Raw genomic sequence first — 24,442 nt, forward strand, 5'->3', positions numbered from 1 at the left:
CTCCAACACCACAGTTCAAAAGCATCAATTCTTCGGCACTCAGCTTTCTTCACAGTCCAACTCTCACATCCATACATGACCACAGGAAAAACCATAGCCTTGACTAGACGGACCTTTGTTGGCAAAGTAATGTCTCTGGTTTTGAATATGCTATCTAGGTTGGTCATAACTTTCCTTCCAAGGAGTAAATGTCTTTTAATTTCATGCTTCCATTTCCCATCTGCAAACCCATGCACAGCAGAAGTTCCCTAGAGATTGACCACTTGGGGTTGTTGTGAAGAAAATGAACATTTGTGCCCGGCATGGTGCCTGGTGTGTGACAAGCGCTTGGTAGATGATTGATGCTCTGAAGATTCTGATTCCTAACCATTGTTGGGAGTCTTCACTGTTGATAAGAGGTGTAATTATGATCTACAAAGGAATTGGACCTGGCTGGAGAGAATAGATGAAATCCTGATGGCGAGAGGATGAGGGTGCACCAGTTTTCCAAAGTTTGGCTCTTTCTGGAACTCTCATTCCTCCCTTCTTCTGTCTATATTCCCTGTGCCTTGTTAGAATGTTCTTATTCTTATTCATTAATACATCCTGGAAGAGAGCCCTGTAATTAGAATCAAAAACCTCTTGATGCTGAGGGGGCATCCCTCTTGAGGTGCTGCATGGATTTCACCAGGGCCAAGGGTTACACTTAGAGGTGAGAGCAGATATCATCAGAATCAAATCTTTGGTTCTCCAGATGAAGAAACTACCTAAGCCTTTGACTGTGGACACATCAAGACTCAGAAATTCTCATCCCATGCCCAGGGTTCTTTCTACTCCCTGACTAACTTCTCCTTACAGAAGGTCTCTGTAACGTGGCTTCCATATTTAGAAGAAGACTCGCTTTCCATATTTAATACCAAATCTCTTTCCCTAATTATTGAGATTTACAAAATCCCAAGTATGGACTTGAAATAATATGCAGTAAACTATGACTCTTCCTTCCACAAAATAAGGATACAAACCAGGGTTACAACATTGTAGGTTAGAAGTTTTCCAGTTTAAAAATACAGAAGAGAAATGCAAAAATTAGAATTTTAGCTTCCCTTGAAAACATAGAGGATCTGGGTCACTGGGTATCCCTATTCCCTTGTGATCCCAGACACGCAGAGCTGAGATGGGCAACAGCCCTCCATATAGAGACTGGCATGTGCCTCGTGCCCTTGGCATTCACCAGGCCAGCCTTGTATGGCTATCCTTCCTTCCTGGCTCCTTGAGACATGTGTATTTGCACCACTTAAAACCATACCAATTGGATAGCTGTCAGCTCTGTTCTCCAATTAAGGGAGAATAAGACTCTGTCATTTTAATATCTGTGGAAGCATTCTCTGCTCTACTTCATTGACATTCTGATGTTGAAGGAAATAGAAATTGGCGTCATGGACTTAAAGAAAGGCAAGACTCTCACAGTCTGGTGCCCCAGTGTTTACTGCTGGGGGAGGAGCCTGGAGGTACTGGTCTTCACTTTCTTTTTGTCTTTTCCTGATTATAGAATCTGTAACACACAGCTCGGACTAAGTTTGCTCCCTTCATGCTCACCAACTCAGAAATATTACAAGAAGGCTCAGTCTCTATTTTTTGAATGCTGGTACCCAGACTTGTAGCACATAACATCCCATGCATGCCATGGCTAACTCTCTTTCCTATTGAATTGTTCATGTCAGTCAGAAATAAGAGGTCTTAATCACAAAGCTTACCACATTGTATTTGAAACAATTACAAGTCTATTACTTTCACTCAATTAAAAAGGAGGCATTTAAGAAGTTGTTGAAGATCCTAATTTCAGTGCAATATCGCCCCCCACCCCCGCCCCTTTTGTGAATGTAGGACAGTTTAAAGGCTTGAGAATGGTGTTATTTTCTTCAATGTGAAACACCCTGGAAAAGAAAATATAATTTGAAACACAGTGCATCCTAGTAAGTTTTTAAAGTAAAAACACTGACATACAAGGAGACCAAAGGCAGTGTGTTTAAGTACTGCTATGGGCTTCCCATGGACGGAGGAGCCTGGTGGGCTGCAGTCCATGGGGTCGCTAAGAGTCGGACACGACTGAACGACTTCACTTTCTCTTTTCACTTTCATGCATTGGAGAAGGAAATGGCAACCCACTCCAGTGTTCTTGCCTGGAGAATCCCAGGGACAGGGAAGCCTGGTGGGCTCCCGTCTATGGGTCACAGAGAGTCGGACACGACTGAAGTGACTTAGCATAGCATAGCAGAGCATGGGCTTCCCTCGTAGATAAAGAATCTGCCTGCAATGCAGGAGACCTGGGTTAGATTCCTGGGTCGGGAAGATCCCCTGGAGAAGGAAATGGCAATCCACCCCAGTATCCTTGCCTGGAAAATCCCATGGACAGAGGAGCCTGGCGGGCTACAGTGCACGGGATCTCAAGAGTCGGACACGACTTGGAGACTAAACCACCACCGCCATGAAAGCAGCTGAGACAGGAAAGTAAAAGTGAAGTCGCTCAGTCATGTCCGACTCTTTGTGACCCTCTGTAGCCTACCAGGCTTCTCCCTCCATGGTCTTCTCCAGGCAAGAATACTGGAGTGGTTGCCATTTCCTTCTCCAGGGGATCTTCCCGACCCAGGGATCGAATCCGGGTCGCCCGAATTGCAGGCAGCCGCTTTAAGCTCTGAGCCCACCAGGGAAGCCCTGGGATAGGAGGCATGGCCCCAAATCTCAGCTCCTTTTGAGACTAGCAACAAGTGACCTTGATCTAATCAGCCTTCAGAGTCACCTTCACCACCTTCACTATATATATATTTTTTTTTTTGAGAAAAAAATCTTTGCATGAGCAATCAGTATTGTGTACTTAGAGGTAGAAACATTTTTTCTGCTGAAGCCACTCTGAGAAGTGCTTGACCAAAAGTCAATTTTCCTTCCTCTTGGAAAAAGGAGGAGGGAGAAGGAGAAAAGGGAGGCAGAGGGGGAGAGGAAGGTGAGGGGGAAGATCCTGCTGGGATCTGGGGCCTGGCTCCACTTAAAGGCTTATGCGCTCCTCCAAAATAGACCCGGGAGGTCTCTCCCCTTTTCTACCTTATTTTCTAAGCTCCAACCATCTGCCTGTGAAGCTTTGTCTTGCCTCTGGGGCTTTGCATATGCTGTTTCCTCCGTGTGGCAAGTCTTGTCAACCTGACTCACTCCTGCTTGTCCCTGAGGCCTTAGTCATTTCCTCGGGAAAGACTTTGCTGCACCATCACCAAGACTGAAGTAGGCACCCTTCCTCTGTACTCCCTAAGCACCCATGCTCCATCCAACCACTTAGTGCTTCACACGCTATCACTTTGCTCGCCTGCTGGTCTGTCTCTCTCCCTAGACTGTGAGATCCTTGAGGACAAAGTAAGCACACAGCACACGGTAAGTTCTTGATAAATAGGTTTTGAGTGAACAAGAGAATAAAGGATGTGTCTATGCAGGAGGAAACTGGTAAATAGAAATCTACTGACTCAGGAAATATGGTTTAGGGAAAAAAAAAGTATCTTGCCCTGGAGCTCTGGAGTTTAATTCCAGCCTTGTCATTAAGTTATTTACCTCAGGACTCTAGGGAGGTCACTCAAGTTTCTAAACCTTCATTTTCTACCTTGCAAAATACAGATTAAAAAAACTCCACCCTTTCTGACTCATAAATCATTGTGAGGGAAATGTGATAATTTTAACACAGAGATGTGTTTCTCAGAAAACTTCATCCTGGATATTTCCTGGTGGCTGATGTCCAGGTCCCAGAGGACTTCTCTTTATAAGGAGTCAACAGTTTCCTAGAATGCAAGGAAGGAGGTCAGCTGGTCTGGGGGCACAGGGGTGGAGTGACACAGTGAGACTGTGTCCTGCTCTTTCCACCAGCTGGGCTAGCAGTGGGCTTGAGCAGCTCTCAGCCAACTCAGTCAAGAACATGCCCCATTTTATGACATCTTCTGAGAAGGCAGTGGTTAAAGTCACCAAATTCATTCCTTGGGTCATTCCAAACCTTTTTCTGGGGAGAAAAATCTGTCTCCCTATATCCTTTTTTCATAACTTTGAGAAAAGCTACATGAAATCTGCTATTACCTTCTGCTAATTGCCTGTAAATCACCCATGGGAGAAGTTGCACATGCCTATTCAGAGGCATGAAGTGAAAGGGCCCCACACTCTCAGAAGCCCCGATGGGAAATCCTGTCATTTGGCTGATGGAATGGTAATAGATGTAGAAGCAAGCATGCATAATGGATCATGGGATTTAAAATCCACCTTCCAGATCCGAGCTGCCTGACAAGGTTAGGGCATTATATGGCTGCAGTTGCATCATTTATGAAAGAGAAACTACTCTTCCCTCCCCTTGCCTCTCAGAAAGTGGTAAACATTTTATATGGGTTCCCTCTGTAAGAGTAAAATACTTGCTTTTATCCATCAGCCTGGAGTCTAAGTAAGTGGAAGGGATATGGAAATCCAGACCCAAGAATGATGGGCAATGATCCTTTACTTATGACTTTATCCACAATTTGGCTTGACAGTTGATGGGAAATGAAGTGTGATCAATTTCAGCCCACTGTACATCATTTCCCATTGATTGACCTGCCAAATCGTTGATTGAATAATTAGTTAAAAGTTCAGTTTGGGTAGCCATTTTGCACGGCTCTCTCCAAGACAAGTCCTATTGGCACTCTAGAAAGGCCAGCCTGCTGCCACGAGCTAAGACATTAGTTGTGTATCCTTTTGCTCAAGGCAGTGAGCCATCACATGGATGTAAATAATCGTGATAGTCTCTAGGGTATGAGTGGCAGCTGGGAGTGGGGCTGTGACACCAGGCACTTAGAGAAATATCACTGACTGAAGGATGGCTTCTCAGAGAGGAAGGAGCTGTATCCAAGTGCAAATGGAAACCCAGAAGAAAACAAGTCCCATCGTATCTCTGCTTAAAAGAGGATGCTTCTCAGTGGTTGATTAAAAGCAAGAGGGTATCATTTATTGAGAAAATTGCTGGTAAAGGCAATTATATAAAAACAAATAACAAGAAGCCCCCACCCCCCACTGCAAAAGTACATACTTCCTTGCCTAGAGGATAGTGACTGTTCAAGAAATATTAACTCCTTTTCTCCTTGGTAACTCTAATTACACAAAAGGGGCTGAATGGCTTGAATATATCTATATCTATGTTCATTTTTAAAAATTGAAGTATAGTTGATTTACAATATTGTGTTAGTTTCTGATGTACAGCAGACTCTCTCTATGTGTGTATGTATATCACACACACACTGCTGCTAAGTTGCTTCAGTCGTGTCCAACTCTGTGCAACCCCATGGACTGCAGCCCACCAGGCTCCCCGTCCCTGGGATTCTCCAGGCAAGAACACTGGGGTGGGTTACCATTGCCTTCTCCAATGCATGACAGTGAAAAGTGAAAGTGAAGTCGTTCAGTTGTGTCCGACTCTTTGCGACCCCTTGGACTGCAGCCTACCAGGCTCCTCCATCCATGGGATTTTCCAGGCAAGAGTACCGGAGTGGAGTGCCATTGCCTTCTCCAATATATACACACACACACATATATATATATTTCCTTGTGCTATACAGTAGGAGTTTGTTGTTTACCTGTTTTATATAAAATAGTTTGAATCTGCTAATCCCAATCCCTCATTTATCCCTCCCCCATTCCTTCCCCTTTGGTAACCGTAAGTTTGTTTTCCGTGTCTGTGAGTCTGTTTCTGTTTCATAAATAAGTTCACTTGTGTCATATTTTAGATCCCACATATCAGTGATATCAAATGGTTTTTATATTTCTTTTTCTGACTTACTTCACTTAGTAGGATAATCTCTAGATCTATCCATGTTGCTGCAAGTGGCGTTAGTTCATTTTTTATAGCTAAGTACTATTCCTTGGTGTGTATCTCTATCTCTCTACCTACCTACCTATCTATCTATCTATCATCAATTTATCTATCCATCCACCACATCTTCTTTATCCATTCATCTGTTGATGGACATTTAGGTTGCTTCCATGTCTTGGCTATTGTAAATAGTGCTGCTATGAACTCTGTGGGCTTCTCTGGTGCCTCAGATGGTAAAGAATCTCCTTGCAATGAGAGAGATCTGGGTTCAATCCCTGGGTCAGGAAGATCCCCTGAAGGGAATGGCTACCAACTCCAGTATTTTTGCCTGGAGAATTCCATAGACAGGGGAGCCTGGCAGGCAAAAGTTCATGGGGTGAACATGACTGAGAGACATGACTGAGAGAATGTTTCAATTCAGTTTCATGAACGCTGTGGGTGCATGCATCTTTTCAGATTAGAGTTTTCTCTACATATATGCCCAGGAGTGGGATTGCCGGATCATATGGCAACTCTGGCAATGGCACCCCACTCCAATACTCTTGCCTGGAAAATCCCATGGACAGAGTTGCCTGGTAGGCTCCAGTCCATGGGGTCGCTAAGAGTCAGGCATGACTGAGCGACTTCACTTTGACTTTTCACTTTCATGCATTGGAGAAGGAAATGCAACCCACTCCAGTGTTCTTGCCTGGAGAATCCCAGGGACGGGGGAGCCTGGTGGGCTGCTGTCTATGGGGTCGCACAGGGTCGGACACAACTGAAGCGACTTAGCAGCAGCAGCAGCATGGCAACTCTATTTTCAGTTTTTTTAGGAACTTCCATATTATTTTCCATAGTGGCTGCACCAATTTACTTTCTCACCAACAGTGTAGTGGAGTTCTCTTTTCCCCATACCTCTCCAGCATTTGTTATTTTTAGAATATTTTAAATGACTTTTTAATGACGGCCATTCTGACTGGACTGAGGTAGTATCTCATTGTAGTTTTGGTTTGCGTGTCTCTAATACTTGGAGAAGGCACCGGCCACCCACTCCAGTACTCTTGCCTGGAAACTCCTGTGGAATGGAGGAGCCTGGTAGGCTGCAGTCCATGGGGTCGCGTAGAGTCAGATACGACTGAAGCGACTTAGCAGCAGCAATGTTGAGCATGTTTTCATGTCCCTTTTGGTCATCTCTATGTATTCTTTGGAGAAATATGTATTTAGGTTTCCTACTGCAGATGGTGATTGAAGCCATGAAATTAAAAGACACTTACTCCTTGGAAGGAAAGTTATGACCAACCTAGATAGCATATTCAAAAGCAGAGACATTACGGACCAACAAAGGTCCGTCTAGTCAAGGCTGTGGTTTTTCCCGTGGTCATGTATGGATGTGAGAGTTGGACTGTGAAGAAAGCTGAGCACCGAAGAACTGGTGCTTTTGAACTGCGGTGTTGGAGAAGACTCTGAGAGTCCCTTGGACTGCAAGGAGATCCAATCAGTCCATTCTAAAGGAGGTCAGTCCTGGGTGTTCATTGGAAGGACTGATGCTAAAGCTGGAATTCCAATACTTTGGCCACCTCATGAGAATAGTTGACTCATTGGAAAAGACTGATGCTGGGAGGGATTGGGGGCAGGAGGAGAAGGGGACGACAGAGGATGAGATGGCTGGATGGCATCACTGACTCGATGGACATGAGTTTGAGTAAACTCCAGGAGTTGGTGATGGACAGGGAGGCCTGGCGTGCTTCGATTCATGGGGTCACAAAGAGTCGGACACGACTGAGCGACTGAACTGAACTGAACTGAACCCATATTTCAGTTGGGTTGTTTGCTTTCTTGTTGCTGAGCTGAATTAACTGCTTGTATATTTTGAAAATTAAGCCCTTATCAGTCATATCATTTGGAAATGTTTTCTCCCAGTCCATAGGTTGTCTTGGTTTTGCTGATGGTTTTCTTTGCTGTGCAAAAGCTTATAAATTTGATTAGGTCATTTGTTTATTTGTGCTTTTATTTATATTGCCTTGGGAGACTGAACTCATTGAAGAGTTCATTGGTAGTTCAATGAGTTCAATAAGAATACATTGGTATGATTTATGTCAGAGAATGTTCTGCTTATGTTATCTTCTAGGAGTTTTATGGTGTCATGTCCTATATTTAAGTCTTTAAGCCAATTTGAGCTTGCTTTTTGTGCAGTGTGAGGATGTGTTTTATTATCAGTGATCTACATGTGGCTGTCCAGTTTTTCCAACACCATTTGTTGAAGAGACTGTTTTTTCACCATTTTATACTCTTGCCTCCTTTATCAAAGATTAAATTGACTGTAGGTGTGTGGATTTATTTCTGGACTTTCTGTTCTGTTCCATTGATCCTGATGTCTGTTTCTGTGCCAGTACCACACTGCTTTGATTATTGTAACTTTCTAAGTATTGTCTGAAGTCTAGGAGGGCTTTGTTCTTTTTCTTTACAATTGCTTTGGCAGTTCTGGGTCTCCTATGGTTCTATATAATTTTAGGATTATTTGTTCTAGTGCTTTGAAAAATGTCCTGGGTAATTTGATAGAGATTACATTAAATTTGTAGATCTGAATGGCTTTAATATATTCATTGTCCAGGTGCTTTAGTACAAAGTTAGACACACAATCCCAGAGAAGGATCTAGAAATGGAGCCTGACTATCTACTGAGACACAGACTATGACGTGGGATTCTTGAAGGTCTAGAACTGGGTTTGAAACCTCCATCAAAGAGTACATAGGAGGTGGGTGACCAGCTCGCTAGTTCTATTGTTCACAGTGCACCTACATGATTGAGGCATGTACACACTGCTCCCTCCGCCCAAGATGCCCTCCACAGCAGCCTGGACCACTACAAATCTATTGAGACACAAAGAAAAACTTCCTTAAAGTACTGTCTTGGAATTGACTTCTCCACCCCTAAGAGGTTTTAAGGGCCTCAGAGATATCATAAGCAACTCTCTCACATATCTATGGAACCACTTTATGAAGCTGGTGTTGGCTTTCTTGTCTGTCTCCACCACTCGCCTGTGAGAGATGCAGGGATGGGGATGATTTTTTTTATTTCTATAACCTCTTCCACCTTATCCCTTTCTGTCTCCCCTAGAGTAGAGCTGGTTCATCAAAAACACTTGATAAGTGTTCATGAGTGAATAAATAATATTAAGATGAATTAGAAAACTTTCCTAATTTACCCATAATATTCTGGAACTTCAATTAAAAGCATCTAGGCCACAGTATTATAAAAGCCTTTCTACTGGCTCACAATGAAGAAGGGCTCACCTACTGACAGGAGATCTATTCAATTCAATCAGGACCTGTCCTTCTAGCCTTCCTCTTAATACAGAAGCTTTCCGTAACACAGAAAAACCTATCAAGACTTTGCATCAGAAATTTAAATACTTTTTTCACATTTTGTATCCCTTTTCTACTGTTCTTGGTTTTGACTCCCATTCAGAAGCAAGACCTTCCCCCAGTCCACGTTGAGTGAAGCCCAAGAGCTGCTTCTTATGGATACTTTTCCTTTCTCATTTCTAGAGTACTGGGGTTCCCATTCCTTCCAGACCCATCTTGACAGCTGGTTACTGGGGTTCTTCAAAGTTTCTGTTTCTATAGGTTTGGACATTAATCAACTAAGTATGGTCTGGGCCACAAATAGATGATCTAAGTCCTAAACATGACTTCTGCAGCGGAGTCATTCATTCCCTTCTCAATATACCTTATACCTCTCTACTACCTTGGGATGCAATTCTCTCCATTCAGTCTCCAAAAACTTCAGGCTACTTTGAACAGGGCAGTTGGTAGTTAAAAGTCTCGGGTGCCAGACCCACCAGATCTTGGGTAGAATCCAGCCTTACTGCTTGCCAGCTATGGATCTTCAGACAAATTACTTAGCTTCTTTGTGCCTGTCTTTTCTCATCTATAAAATGGTGATAATGTATATATAGCATTTGGAACAATATCTTGTATATAATAAGCTGTCTTTATATACACAGTTAATATGTTATTATCATCCCTGTATTATACAATAAAAATACAATCTAAAGATATTGTACACAAAATAATTATATTGTATTATATACAACATACACAAAATATAAAAATAAAATTCTTAAAATATATATAAAATGAAAGTAAATTTTATTATTACATAAATAAAAACAAAACAGGTTTAACTAGTCTGAGATACAGTTGTATAAACTGCAAGTGAGGGAGTGCTCTCAGGGATAATATCATGGTTTGGGATATTTGGGATGTTTGTTAAAAAGATAAAAATAACCAGGCTACAGGGCTACATACCCAGAGAATATCTCTAATGGTTTTTCTGTCCTCCTGACAGTGAAACTGTGTTACTCCAGGGGTTAACACAGTGTAGCAGCCTCCACTGCTAACACTTTTGTGCCCCTAAGTCTTGACTTGTGTTTGAATGTGTGGGTGAACTTGTACAGGCCAGAGATACCAAGACATACATCAGTAAAATAGAAATGTTTCTATATTTCTCAAGTCTGTGTGTGAGTCAAGTTTTCCCACTGTAAAAGCTTCATTGCTCTCATCATTGTTGTCCTATTGAGCGCCACCCACAAGTTTCTTTAAAAAATTTTTTAATTTTATATTAGAGTATAGTTGATTTACAATGTGATGTCATAAGTTACTGCTCCAGTCATGACTGACCTTGGAAATAAGCCGGCACTTATTCTCTGCAAGGAGTCACCTACCAGCCTGAGAGTTCTGGGACATTCTGTCCTCGGCTTTAAAGAGTCCAACAGCAGTAGCCTCCGACTTCAAGGACAATGATCAGAGGTTCTTATCTGAACTGAAACATCACGAGTTAAAGAAATTTCTGCCTCTGGAAGGCCATGAGGATTTCTTTGGGAAGATAGTGACAGCTCAATATTCCTTTCAAACATCATTTTTAGGAGAACTGATGAATTGAATCAATCTGTCCCCAAGTTGCAGTTGCTTTTAGAAATGGTCTAAGAATGTCCATTTCCAAACTAGTGAGAGCATGATCTCTGACATATTTAAGGAGAGGAGTGGCCAGGTGTTCAGTCCTGATACTTAGGTGTTCCAGAGCCACAGGTTCAAGTGACTGTCACACACTGAGAACCCAGATTTCTAGGGTGGAGACCGTGGGCTACCCATTTAGATGGATGGTGTTTCAGGCTGAGGGAGAGTGCTCCAAGGAAGGAGGGATATACGGTCCAGAGCAGAGCTGCCAAGAACACATGCTGGAGGTGTTAACTCCAATGGTTTCGGTTGTATCTGGCAAGGTTATTATCTTGCATCATAGACCATCCCTCCAATCACTGAATAAATACTTATCAGCACCGACTGTGCGTCAGGCCTCATGCTTGTACCTGGAGAAGTCAGATTCACTGATGCTCTGTGTCTTTAGTTCTGTCACTTCATGGCCTATCACTGGGACTCTGTTTCAAGGACTCTCAAAGAAAACTTTTTAATGTTCTCATTGTGGCTGTTGCCACCAGGCTGACAAGTCCTTCAATTCCATTTTTCTAGCTCCAGTCAATGAATTGGAAAGAGTAGCAAATGGAAACAAGGTCACTCTATTAAAAATTTTTTAGTATTTTCCATAAAAAGAGGAAATTGGCAATTTGTCCTAAGAAAATACTCTAAGACTAGTAAGAAACTTGAAGACACCTCAGTTTTCACAGTGATAGAATTATGATTTCCTGAGGGGGGAGAAAGATCACCTATAACAAAGTAGGAAGTGAGACAAAAGTAAGGAGAAAAATACAGCCCCAGAGTGAAATAAATCCAGGCAGACAGATCAGCTTCCTGTCACATGGGGAGGACAGGAAGGTGGTATTTTTCCACAGTGCATCATAGCTAATGTTGCTCGTATAACCTGGCTGAAAAGTCTGCATTTCAACCTTATTTGTTTCCCATTTGGATCCCCCACCTACTCCTGATTTCTTTATCTCTCTGCTCTAACTGGCACCAAAGCCTTGCAATCCTCTAGCAGCTACCTAGAGGTAGAGTCTGACCCCTTTCTGGTGTCTCAGGTTTATGGGGAAATTGGATTGTTTCAGAAAATGCAGGTTGCATGGTTCTGGTATCCAGATCCCCTCTCTCTTCTTACCTCATAAAACTCCTGTTTCCATCCATCAAAGTCAACTCTCAACCCAAACTCCCACTGGGTACAGCTGCTACTTTCAGCTAAGTCCAAACTGGAAAACACCAGATTGAATACATTTACATTTTGATAGTAGGTTCTTCCAGAAAGTCTGGTGGAAAACTACCAAGGAGATATTTGGGGGTTTGTCTTTCTAAAAACCCTACTGTTTGAAGTACTGGGTTTGTTGTTGTTGGAGAAAGACTAATTGGGGAAAACTCCAAGTTACAGAAAAATTGCTCCAATAGTAGGTAATAGCCCAGATAGGAATACCTGACTGGCTATGAATAAACAGCAAATTTAGTTTCATAAATGTCTTTATCTCAACTTGAACTGGTGCTCGGATGGTTCACAAAGTCCATACCCTGCAGCTTAATTTCTGACCCTGAGATCCAAGCCTAAGTCACTTCTTTGCAGTGATGAAATTGTACACTGTAACAGCATTTATTACAAACACAGCTTTAGCTAATATTTTAGTCAAGTGCCTACTACAGGTACTGTGCTAAGAGAGCTACATGTACTCTCTTAATTGTTCCAAATTTCATGAAACTATTAAGATAGTGTCATTATCCCATTTTATGGACAGATAAATTGAGACTCAGGTTAATCATTTGCTTAAGGTTAATACAAATTAGGACACATCTGTCTGACTCTAAAGTGTAGGCTTTGAACCCTCCCACATGCAATCTCCTCATAGCCCCCCACTTCGATGTCTGATTACACCAGACACAAAGCTCAGCTGCTTAGTCAAAGTAAGCTCTTGTGTCTGCAGTGAGTTTCTATTTTGGCCAAGTTCTTGGTGTGGAGTGTCCGAGGTCCTCTGAGCCGCTGGCGGGGCATTAAGCTGATCTCATCTTCCGGTGCTAACAGATACTGTTAGTTTATAAAAATCAACCTCTCCAACAAAATTGTGCTACTTAAAAAAAACCAAAAAACAGGATTTCACTCTCCTCCCACAGGACTAAATACACACACACAAAGTTTAAAAAAAAAAAAAAAGAAAGAAATGTGCATAGAAAGGGCCTGTCCTAGATACCCATCACTGTTCACCTGTAGGTGACTCTTCAGTGTCCTTTGAGCGATAAAGACCAGCTGCCCTCCCTCAGGCAGCCATGGGGCCAAAAGTTCTAGCCAGGAAGCCTTGCAGAGACCACAAAGGAGGGGAGAAGCAAAGCCATCTCTCAGACAAAGATTATAAGTTTGAAGTCAATTCTCATGTCCTTGCAGAACTTTACATCTGCCTTCTGGCATTCAAATATCTGGAACTTCTAATTAAACCAACTATTTCTTATATTCAGCTATTCATAAAGGCACGAAGGAGTGGAGAATGAGAGAATGAGGAATATTCTCCAGGCTTTTTAATTTTTAAAAACTTCCTGGATATATGTAACGGATCTAAACACATTTATTCTCATTCCCCAAACTTTTTCATCACTAGTAGGATTTAAGTCCTAAAACCATGGGGACTTGGACTGTGTTGCTGATGGTTTGGTTCCTGAGGCCTATAAGAGTTCCAGGTCCAAGCAGATACCCAATAAGTATTTATTAAATTAGTGAATGAGCACACACCTGGAAAGCATTTGAACAGCTGGGGCACAGAGCTCTGAGGGCTGTATGCAAACTCAGAGACCATTATGTTTCATTCTGATTTGTGATGGCAGGAGAAAGATCTCAGGTAACTCAAAGTTGACTGGAAAATTGAATTAAGCACCTGGGCTGTGGTGAGACGAGCCTGGCCTCAGCTCCTTTTCTGCCTCTCAATCTCCACATCCTTTGGTGGGCCCTCCATGTTGACTTAGCGCTTGGCCAGACGACTTGCTTTGGACAATGGGACAAGCCCATGAAATGCAAGCCAAGACTTGATAGGTGCTTGTGCTTTGGGGCTTCTCCTCTTGCTTCTCCTGGAACCCTGTAGCCATGAAAGCAAGCCCATTGGGCAATGAGAGATTCTAGGCCCAGTCACTTCATTGCCTCACTCAAGAGCTGAACAACCACCTGACATACAACCGAGGCCAAGTGGGAGCTGCTGGCACCCAGCTGACCTGCCAAGTGACACAAAAGTGTGAGCTAGATTAACAGAGAACAGGTAAGTCTATCTCAGTCCAGAACAGCCACCCATTTTTGGTGAGCTGAGTAAAGGAATGCTGCTTTGAGCCATTCATTTTGGGGGTGGCTTGTTTAGCAACAATGTGTAACTGTTAAATATGTGTTTCCCAAATTATCTGATCATAGAACCACTGGGGTACTGGTTAAAAACTATACATTATTACAGTATGACAATTTCTCAAAAAATTAAGCATAGAACTACCATATGATCCAGCAATTCCACATCTAAATATATGCTTAAAAATTCAAAGTAGAGACTCCAATAGATATTTGCAGCCCAGTATCAATAGAAGCATTATTCTCAATAGCCAAAAAAGGCAAAACAACTTAAACATCCATTGATGGATGAATGGATAAACAAAGTGTGTTGTTATATATGTGCCATGGACTATGCTCAGCCTTGAAAAGGAATGAAATTCTGATATATACTACAAATCAATGAGCCTTGAAAACATGCTAAGTAAACAATCCATATACAAAAGGAAAAATATTATAAGCTTATCTGATTTAACAGATAGTCAAACAGATATAAACAGAATAGTCAAATTCTTAGAGACAAAATGGAGAATGGTGATTCCAAGGGTTGGGGGGAAGACAGAATAAGGAATTCTTGTTTAAGGGTACAGAGTTTTAACTTGGGATGATGGTAAAGGTCTGGCCATGGACAGTCATGCTGGTCACACAACAATGTGAATATACTTAATGCCACTGAATTGTACAGTAAGAGGTGGTTAAAGGGATAAATTGTATGTTACGTAAGTTTTACCATAATAAAGAAAAGGACCCAATGCTACACATTTCTGAACCCCACCTCACACCCACCAAGTCACCATCTCTAGGGCAGGGTAGGTTTGTACTAGATCGTTCCATCTCCCAAATTGTTTTAGCTCAAAAGAACATACATACACACCAGACCAGAAATAAAGTAAGCCTGCTTCTTCTTATAAACTAGGGCAATATCTGGAAAAGTCACAAGACATTGACTTTGTTTGAAGGATTAAGTTCAGGCTATAAACGCTTCATGATGGAAAAATACCGGATTTCAGATAAAACACTCTACAAGGGAAATCCCTTACTGTCTTAGAGTCCGAAGCTGGCAAAGCCACTTGCTTTCCATTTATTTAGGCATCAAAGGGAAACGCCACACTGAATCCAAAAGGTAATTCTAACCTTTTCATTCTCCTACAATATTGAAACAAGAATAAACTGAATCACTGCCTGAAAAGGGCCAGCTGTGTAAGTTTACTTCCCTTTCATAGATTTGAGTAATAATGAGAAAATGTTGCATGTAAATGATTCTAAAATAATTTCCATTACAGGAATGTAAACACTGCTTCTCTTCTATAAGAGGCTGACTGTTATTTACGCAAAATAGAACTTTCAAATAGTATCCTCGGGTAGGTAATTCACATGGTAGAAACTATTCCATATTCTGCAGTGTATAATTACAAAAAGAGTCTTTCTTATCTTCAAACATTTCACACATATTAGTCACAGAACTTTTAGTGCCTCTGGATTTTTGATGGATTACTCAATGATGGCTCAAAATTTCTGGGGAGTTTTAAAACTCTAAACTTGAAAAAAATTTAAATTCTATTAATGAGAAAAATATCCCAATATGCAAATTGCACATAAAGGAAACTGGAACTTCTTTTCCAGTAAATAATGTCTTGAATTCTGCTCAGCACAAAACATAATCCATCTTGTCAAAAGTCCCTACAGATCATCATTGAATCTGAAATCAGAATACAGTTTGTTGCCCTAAACATTTTTTTCCTATAATATGTCATTTAGAGAGTGCTTCTATGCCAGACACAACACAAAATCATTAGTTTCAAATGTAGGCTTCTTTTTTAAAGAGATCATCTAATTTTATTTATTTAATACAAAATGAAAGAAAGTTTGAATTTCTACATATACCCACTATGGTATTCAAAGAGTGGTAGTTTAGTTGCCTGGATCTTGTTTAATTTGTTATTGTTTAGTCACTAAGCTGTGTCTGACCCTTCTGCGACTGCATGGACTGTAGCCCGCCAGGCCCTTTTGTCCATGGGATTCTCCAGTCAAGAATACTGGAGTGCGTTGCCCTTTCCTCCTCCAGGGGATCTTCCCAACCAGGGATTGAAGCTGTGTCTCCTGCATTGGCAGGCAGATTCTTTACCACTGAGCCATCAGGGAAGCCCAACCTGTTTAAAAGGGACAAACTAATGAAAGTCCTAGAAAAGCTTCAGTCCACATAGCAGGGTCTTCCATGTTATAGCACTGCTTAGTTGGAAGCTTTCTATCAATTTTTAGCTAATTTTCAGCCCAAGCTAGCCTAATTTGCTGCTGCCATGCGTCATGTTTCATGCAGACCTACTACCCTTGAGCCCCTCACAACCTTGTCATGTTCCTTCATTGTTCATAACTGTCTCCTTGCCAAGAAGTCTACTTTTTTTTGAAACTAGGAGTTCTTGTCTCCATGAAACCATACAAATTCTGTGTATCTCCTACATGTAAGAACCAATCCTTTATCACTCAGTTTTACTTCTTAAATTTCTACTCACTTATATGCATTATTTATTTCTTTTTGTTTCAAAGTCATCTATTGTGAAACAAACCAAAAAAAAAAAAAAAAGATTTGTTTTGTAATTTGCACTTCCCAGGACTTCACAGTCCGCCTCTGCTTTACCCAGCACATTCAATGTTCGGATATGCCAGCCCATCAGCCGTCTTCTCTGGGGCCTCACGTGACACTGCTGAAACTGACCCTTCCGGGAACCCTTCTTGTTAAAATTGAACACATCCTGGTACAAATCCTGGAGGATTACTCTTATGCATTAAAGTGCCATTTTCTCCCCTGTCATCTGTGCTGCTTTCACCTGCTCAAATCTGTAATATGATTTCTGCCTCACACCTCTGCAGGCTCTTTTCTCACTTGGAATGCTATGGAGACTCTAACACTGGAAAAAAGGAAAAGACAGAATGTGCTTGCTGCTTATATTTTCCAGAGCAACTCCCTGGCAATGCAATCCTTGTTTCAAACTCTCCATGCTGAGGAAAGTTCCATAGTCCTTCCATAAATTTAAGCCTAGGGCCTCAGCTCTGCAAATACGCATTACTGTGATAATCCCCAACATATGTGAAAAATGATCAAAAACTCATTTCAAACCTGAAACAATACCCCTTCATGTATGTGCAAACCACCAAACCTGGCTTTTCCTTTTGTTTAACCTGCACATTGTTGCAGCCATGGGCAGAGTAGAATTTCAACAAAATACGTTGAAAATTTGTGTGGCACCCTGGTATGGGGAACCCCAGGTGGGTTGGTTCAGGCTTATAAGTCAGGGGTTCAAAGCCTGCCTCTCTCACAAGTTAGTTGTGCAACTGTGTGCAAGTCACACAGACTGAGATCTTTTGTGAATGTGTGTGTGGGTGGGGGGAGGCATCGGGCCTGTCACTTCTACAACAAGGCCATGTTTGTGAAAGCTCTTTGTAAATGATAAAGGTGCCTAGAACACTGCATTGTGACTGAGCCACATTTCCTAAGAGCAGAGCTTTCAAAGGCAGTGATGTCCAGTGGTCTCTCTTTTATTTATCCATTTATTGAAGACATACTGTGTTCTGTTCCTCTTGGGCACTATGCTAGTTGCTGAAATCATAATAGTGAACCAAAGGAGACACAGCCCCTACCTTCTTGGAGCCAACAGGCTCACAGATGACACAGACCTACATTTAATAAACACGCATGTCAATATCAAATAGTGATGGTGGCAAGCACTACACACAGGGATTTAGGAGACAAAATTCCTAGGACTCTAAGAGAGAGAGAAAGTAGAGAAAAGAAGGTGGAGAGGAAGAGAAGAAGAAACAGTAATTTGAAAAGTGCAGGTAAGTTGATCATTAGTAAGAATGTGGCCCAAATAATTTAGAGGTAGGACCCATGAATCTACTCTTTCCTCACTCTGTCCCAATTCCGCCTGCCTCTCAAGGGCATTGTTAATTTTGAAAGTTATAACATTTTATATAACACAGAACTGAATGGAAGCTGACCACTCAATCTGATGCTCAGCCCAAGAGACTAAACTGTACCAATGGTTGATGATTTACAACTGATGGGAATTCTGGCCATATGAAACTTTCTCCTTAAATCTCACTTCTGAACTAACCTCAGTTTTTTGTTTTCATTTGTATGTTTTTCTATTTGGCTGCATGGGGACTTAGTTGCGGCACATGGGATCTTCACTGTGGTACACAGGCTCTCTAGTTGTGGTGTACAGACTCTCTAGTTGAGGCGTGTGGGCTCCAGAGCCTGTGAACAAAGTGAAAAGTGAAAGTTGCTCAGTTGTGTCCAACTCTTTGTGACGCCATGGACTACACAGTCCATGGAATTCTCCAGGTCGGAATACTGGGGTGGGTAGCCTTTCCCTTCTCCAGAGCCTGTAGGCTTCAGTAGCTGCAGCTTGCAGGTTTTGTTTCTCTGAGGCATGTGGATCTTAGCTCCCCAACCAAGTATTGAACCCGTGTCCCAGCATTGCAAGGTGGATTCTTAACTACTAGACCACCAGGGAAGTCCCTAATCCCAGTTTAGAGCTACACTAAAAGTTTGGGGTTTAAGCTTGGGTAGACAGGAAATGAATCTTTTTTAAATGAGGCCTCTAGTCTGGGCATAAGCTCACATTTCTATAGGGGTCAAGTGAAAGTGAAGGTGCAAGTCGTTCAGTCATGTCCTATTCTTTGTGACCTGATGGACTATAAAGTCTATGGAATTCTCCAGGCCATGATACTGGAGTGTGTAGCCTTTCCCTTCTTCAGGGGATTTTCCCAACCCAGGCATCAGACTCAGGTATCCCACATTGCAGGTGGATTCTTTACCAGCTGAGCCACAAGGGAAGCCCAAGAATACTGGAGTTGGTAGCCTTTCCCTTCTCCAGTGGTTCTTCCCGACCCAGGAATCAAACCGGGGTCTCCTGCATTGCAGGCGGATTCTTTACCAACTGAGCTATTGGGGAAGCCCACCTTTTAATAATCTCTTCTGGAGTTTGGGTCAAAAGTCTAGCAAAAACTGAAGTGGTGCTTCCTGTCTGTCACTGGTTATTGTCCCGTGTGTATTTTTCTCTTGACACTGCAAGAAATGGCTGCTGTAGTCTGGCAGAGCAGGCATATTTCCAAGTCCCCTCTCGTGGGGGCCCGTAAATAGCCTCTCAGCATCATTCTAGTTTCTAAAATTTACCCACTACCCAAAATGGAGGTTCTAAGTGTGTCTCGTGGTTTTTAATATATTTCATTCACATTCTTTTTCTCTTTCATTAAAATGAAACTTAAGAAAAAGTGTATGTCTCATTCAACAGGAAGCCACAATACAAACAGCTCCTGAGAAACTTTGGGGGAATGCATTACCCATTCCAGCCCATGTCATTCTGAATTTCATTGTGACTATTTTAGTCACAGAGAAATTCTCACCTTACTGAGTAAAACAAAGTCATTTTGGAAAAAGAGCCAATGACCAAATTAATTCTTTTATGGAGCTGTCTGATTTGATTAAGTTGTTATCCTGCATTTCAAAACTCATTAAAGCTATCAAGCCATTTTGTAAGTGATTTTTTCTAATGTCTTTACATTTACTGTCCTGGAAGGCTTTTGGTGTCAATCAAAATAGATGACAATGTTAAATCACTGGCTTCATAACATAATTCAGCAGTGGGTGAGTTTAGCTGTCTCTATGAAATATAACCTTGCAAGAGTGGTTGATTTGCCTGTTGCCTTCTCTGATAAGAAAAATATATTTACAATGACATTGTGGTTGTACGCGTATTTCACAGTGTGTGCTATTTGATAACAAGTTAGTTGAATTTTAAAGAAATTTCATCCAATACTAGGTGAAAGGGGGAAACTTTAAAAACAAGTCTTTTTTCCTCTCTTTCTCCTTTTCAACCACATCTTCCTCAAATAGATTCTATGTCAGGAAGCTCCAATGGAGATAAATTCACAAGTGAAAACAGAAAAAAAATATGGCTTTAAGGAGAGAACCTGATGAAAGTAAGAGGAGACAGTTGGATACATTTGCACAAAGGAGGTGGAGAGCATTTTCAAGAGTTGAAAGTTAAACATAACACAGCAGAGAATGAACTGCTTGGATACAGGGAGTTGAGTCTGGTGGATTTGCAAATGTTTCCAACGGTAACAATCTCCTTAAACAGAAATTTCAGAGGTTCACCACAGTAGTTACAGGCATTATTTCTGGTAACACAGGCATACTTTGCTTTGTTGTATTTTGCTTTTTTGCACTTCACAGATACTGGGGTGTTTTTTGTTTGTTTGTTTTTTAACAAATTGAAGGTTTGTGGCAACACTGCATCAGGTAAATCTATTGGCACCATTTTTCCAATGGCATTTGCTTACTTCATGTCTCTATGTCACATTTTGGGAATTCTTGTAATATTCTAAACTTTTCATTATTATTATACTTGTAATGATGATCTGTGAGCAGTGATCTGTGATGTTCCTACTATGGGTTGCTGAAGGCTCAGATGAAGGATAAACATTTTTAGCAGTAAATTATTTACTTATTTTTTTAATAAATATTTAAAAAATAAAAGTATGTACAATTTTTAATTGCACACATTTAATAGACTACAGTATAATATAAATATCACTTTTATACTCACTGGGAAGCCAAAAACTTGGTGTGACTTGCTTTATTGTGATATTTGCTTAATGGTTGTGATCTGGAACCAGACCTACAATATTGCCAGGGTATGCTTGTACAAGAAAAATATAAACAGGAATGAAACTGCCATGTGACCAGAGAACAGTCCACTATATTTCCCACAAAATTTATTGAGAAAGCTTCAGTGAAACATATGCTGAGGCATGAGACCGGGTACTGTTTAATTTTGATATTTGGCAAAACTAATGCAATTATGTAAAGTTTAAAAATAAAATAAAATTTAAAAAAAAGAAAAAAAAAGAATGCTCTATAAATATAAGTTAATAAAGTATTCACTAATTTAATAGGCATCAACTCTGTTGTTCAGTTGCTAAGTCATGTCTGACTCTTTGTGACCCCATGGACTGCAGCATGCCAGATTTCCCTGTCCTTCACTATCTCCCCGGAGTTTGCTCAAATTCATGTCCACTGAGTTGGTGATGCTATCTAACCATCTTATCCTCTGCTTCCTCCTTCTCCTTTTGCCTTCAATCCTTGCCAGCATCAGGGTCTTTTCCAATGAGTCAGCTCTTCACATCAGGTGGAGAAGTATTGGAGCTTCAGCAGCAGTCCTTCCATTCCATATTCAAGGTTGATTTCCTTTCGGATTGACTAGTTTGATCTCCTTGCAGTTCAAGGGGCTCTCAAGAGTCTTCTCTAGCACTATAATTTAACAATTTGAAAGCATCAATTCTTTAGTGTTCAGCCTTCTTTATGGTTCAACTCTTACATCCATACATGACTACTGGAAAAACCATAGCTTTGACTAGACAGATTTTTGTTGGCGAAGTGATGTCTCTGCTTTTCAATATGCTGTCTAGGTTTGTCATAGCTTTTCTTCCAAGGAGCAAGCGTCTTTTAATTTCATGGCTGCAGTGACTTGGAGCCCAATTAAATAAAATGTGCCACTGTTTCCACTTTTTCCCCTTCTATTTACCATAAAGTGATGGAACCTAATAAAATGATCTTAGTTTTCTTTTAATGTTGAGTTTTAAAGACATTGGCTTAGCCTTTGCTCTGTTTCAAATGTTGCACTGAGGAGTGGGATGACAGAGAAAAGCTGAAATACAGTCCAGGACTTCGAGGCTTGTGAAACAGCCGTAGTTCTGAGTGAGTGGTTAGGTGAGGATGACGTCAAGTCCAGAAAGGCAAGTTGAACAGCAAATTGGAAGTTAGCTTAGGGGCCAGTGGGTACCAGAGAGGGCATGCTGCCTTAAAAGTGTGCAAATTCAGGAGTAGGGTACACTGTTGGGCAAACACACCAGAATCATCTGTTGGCCCAGCAAATATTTATTATTTTTTTTAAATTTTATTTTATTTTTAAACTCTACAATATTGTATTGGTTTTTCCAAATATCGAAATGAATCTGCCACAGGTATACATGTGTTTCCCATCCTGAACCCTCCTCCCTCCTCCCTCCCCATACCATCCCTCTGGGTCGTCCCAGTGCACCAGCCCCAAGCATCCAGTATCGTGCATCGAACCTGGACTGGCGACTCATTTCATACATGATATTATACATGTTTCAATGTCATTCTCCAAAATCTTCCCACCCTCTCCCTCTCCCACAGAGTCCATAAAACTGTTCTATACATCAGTGTCTCTTTTGCTGTCTCGTATACAGGGTTATTGTTACCATCTTTCTAAATTCCATATATATGCGTTAGTATACTGTATTGCTGTTTTTCTTTCTGGCTTACTTCACTCTGTATAATAGGCTCCAGTTTCATCCACCTCATTAGAACTGATTCAAATGTATTCTTTTTAATGGCTGAGTAATACTCCATTGTGTATATGTACCATAGCTTTCTTATCCATTCATCTGCTGATGGACATCTAGGTTGCTTCCATGTCCTGGCTATTATAAACAGTGCTGCGATGAACATTGGGGTACACGTGTCTCTTAATGGAGAGTGGTGGGATCAGAATTGCCCTTTAAAAAGGTATTTGGTTGCAGTGAAAAGAAAAGATCGTCAGAGGGGAGTATTTGGAAGCAAGAAGACCTCTAGAAGGGTCTAGGGAAAGGATGATGGTCTATGTCAAGGAGGTAGCAATAGGGATGCAGGTGGAGAGAGTTAGAAGGGAAAACCATAAGATGTAGAGTCATTCATCATTCAAGAAATATTGATTTCAAAATTAGGCATGGGTGATATAATACCAAAGTGGGACATTTGCTTGCTGTTTAGTCACAAAGTCATGTCTGATTCTTTTGCAACCCTATGGACTGTAGCCCTCCAGGCTTTTCTGTCCATTGGATTTCCCAGGAAAGAACACTGGAGTGGGTTGCCATTTCCTCCTCCATGGGATCTTCCCGATCAAGGGACTGAACCCATGTCTCTTGTGTCTCCTGTTTTTGCGGGGGGATTCTTTACCACTGAACCACCAGGGAAGCCCAAGGAAGGAAGACGTGAACTATATTTCTTTATCATAGACTTATGACCATGTGTGTGTGGGAAATGAAGGTGGAGTTGAGGGTTGCCTCTGGGATGTGCCTTTCAGAAACTGATCCCCCCATAGACTATGGAAATTGGCTGATTTCCTCTTCATTATAGAAAACACTGTTAAAATTTTTAATATTTACTTATTTCTCTGCCCAAAAGGAACATTCCCTCCAGGCATTTATCTTTTTTTGTTGGAAAACAAAATTAAGGAGGCCACATAGTGTTGAAGAAGTTTGAGAACACAGGAAAAAGCACTAGTGTGTGTTCTGGGGAAAGATGTTGGGAGAGATTAAGATAATGTTCTACGTTTTCAGCATGTACATTTAAGATGCATGTAAAGCATTCAGGTAAAAACATCCAGGAAGCATCCACGGAACTCATGAAACAGAGCTGAGCTAGAGAAATTGTTTGAAGTTTCACTAGGGAAGATGTGGAAACTGATATCAAAGAAATGAAAACACCTTCCTAGGAGAAAGTACAGAACTAGAGAGAAGGCTGTAGTTGGATAGCCAAGGATTAAAATAATAGTGGAAACAGGAGGACAGACGATGGAAACTGAATGAGAAGTGGCCAGTGGGGTTCAGGATAAAATGGTAATAAAAAACTGATGATTTTCAGTTGAAGCTCATTGGGTGTGTCTGAATAATTCTGTGCCTTCAGTTCAGTTCAGTTGCTCAGTCGTGTCCGACTCTCCGCGACCCCATAAATCGCAGCACGCCAGGCCTCCCTGTCTATCACCAACTCCTGGAGTTCACTCAGACTCACGCCCATCGAGTCAGTGATGCCATCCAGCCATCTCATCCTGTCTTCCCCTTCTCCTCCTGCCCCCAATCCCTCCAAGCATCAGAGTCTTTTCCAATGAGTCAACTCTTTGCATGAGGTGGCCAAAGTACTGGAGTTTCAGCTTTAGCATTATTCCTTCCAAAGAAAACCCAGGGCTGATCTCCTTCAGAATGGACTGGTTGGATCTCCTTGCAGTCCAAGGGACTCTCAAGCCTTATCTTTCAAATATAGATATTTGTTCACTTATACATGATGATGCAAAACTGTGTTAAGCCCTAAAATTCACTTTTTAAAAGACATAAGCCTCAGATTTATGTTTTCTTTAGACTAATCTCACATTTGCTTTTTGCAAGCCAGCAATCTGTGCAACATGTTTGCTACAGAATAAAACAATCCCTCTCAAATTTTGTTTAGTCAATTGGTGGATCCATAGAGAGCTGTTTATCTTCTGTGTGCCTCTCCAG

The 24,442-nt window shown here is 41.4% G+C and overlaps 1 protein-coding gene across 1 annotated transcript in view; it reads right to left on the bottom strand.

The window, feature by feature from the left end:
- The window catches only part of ST6GALNAC5 (ST6 N-acetylgalactosaminide alpha-2,6-sialyltransferase 5), a 212,940-nt gene that overhangs the window by 66,325 nt on the left and 122,173 nt on the right, over positions 1–24,442 (bottom strand). The window lies entirely within an intron of this gene.

The sequence above is a fragment of the Bos javanicus genome, chromosome 3, assembly GCF_032452875.1.
Source record: "Bos javanicus breed banteng chromosome 3, ARS-OSU_banteng_1.0, whole genome shotgun sequence".
NCBI lineage: Eukaryota > Metazoa > Chordata > Mammalia > Artiodactyla > Bovidae > Bos > Bos javanicus.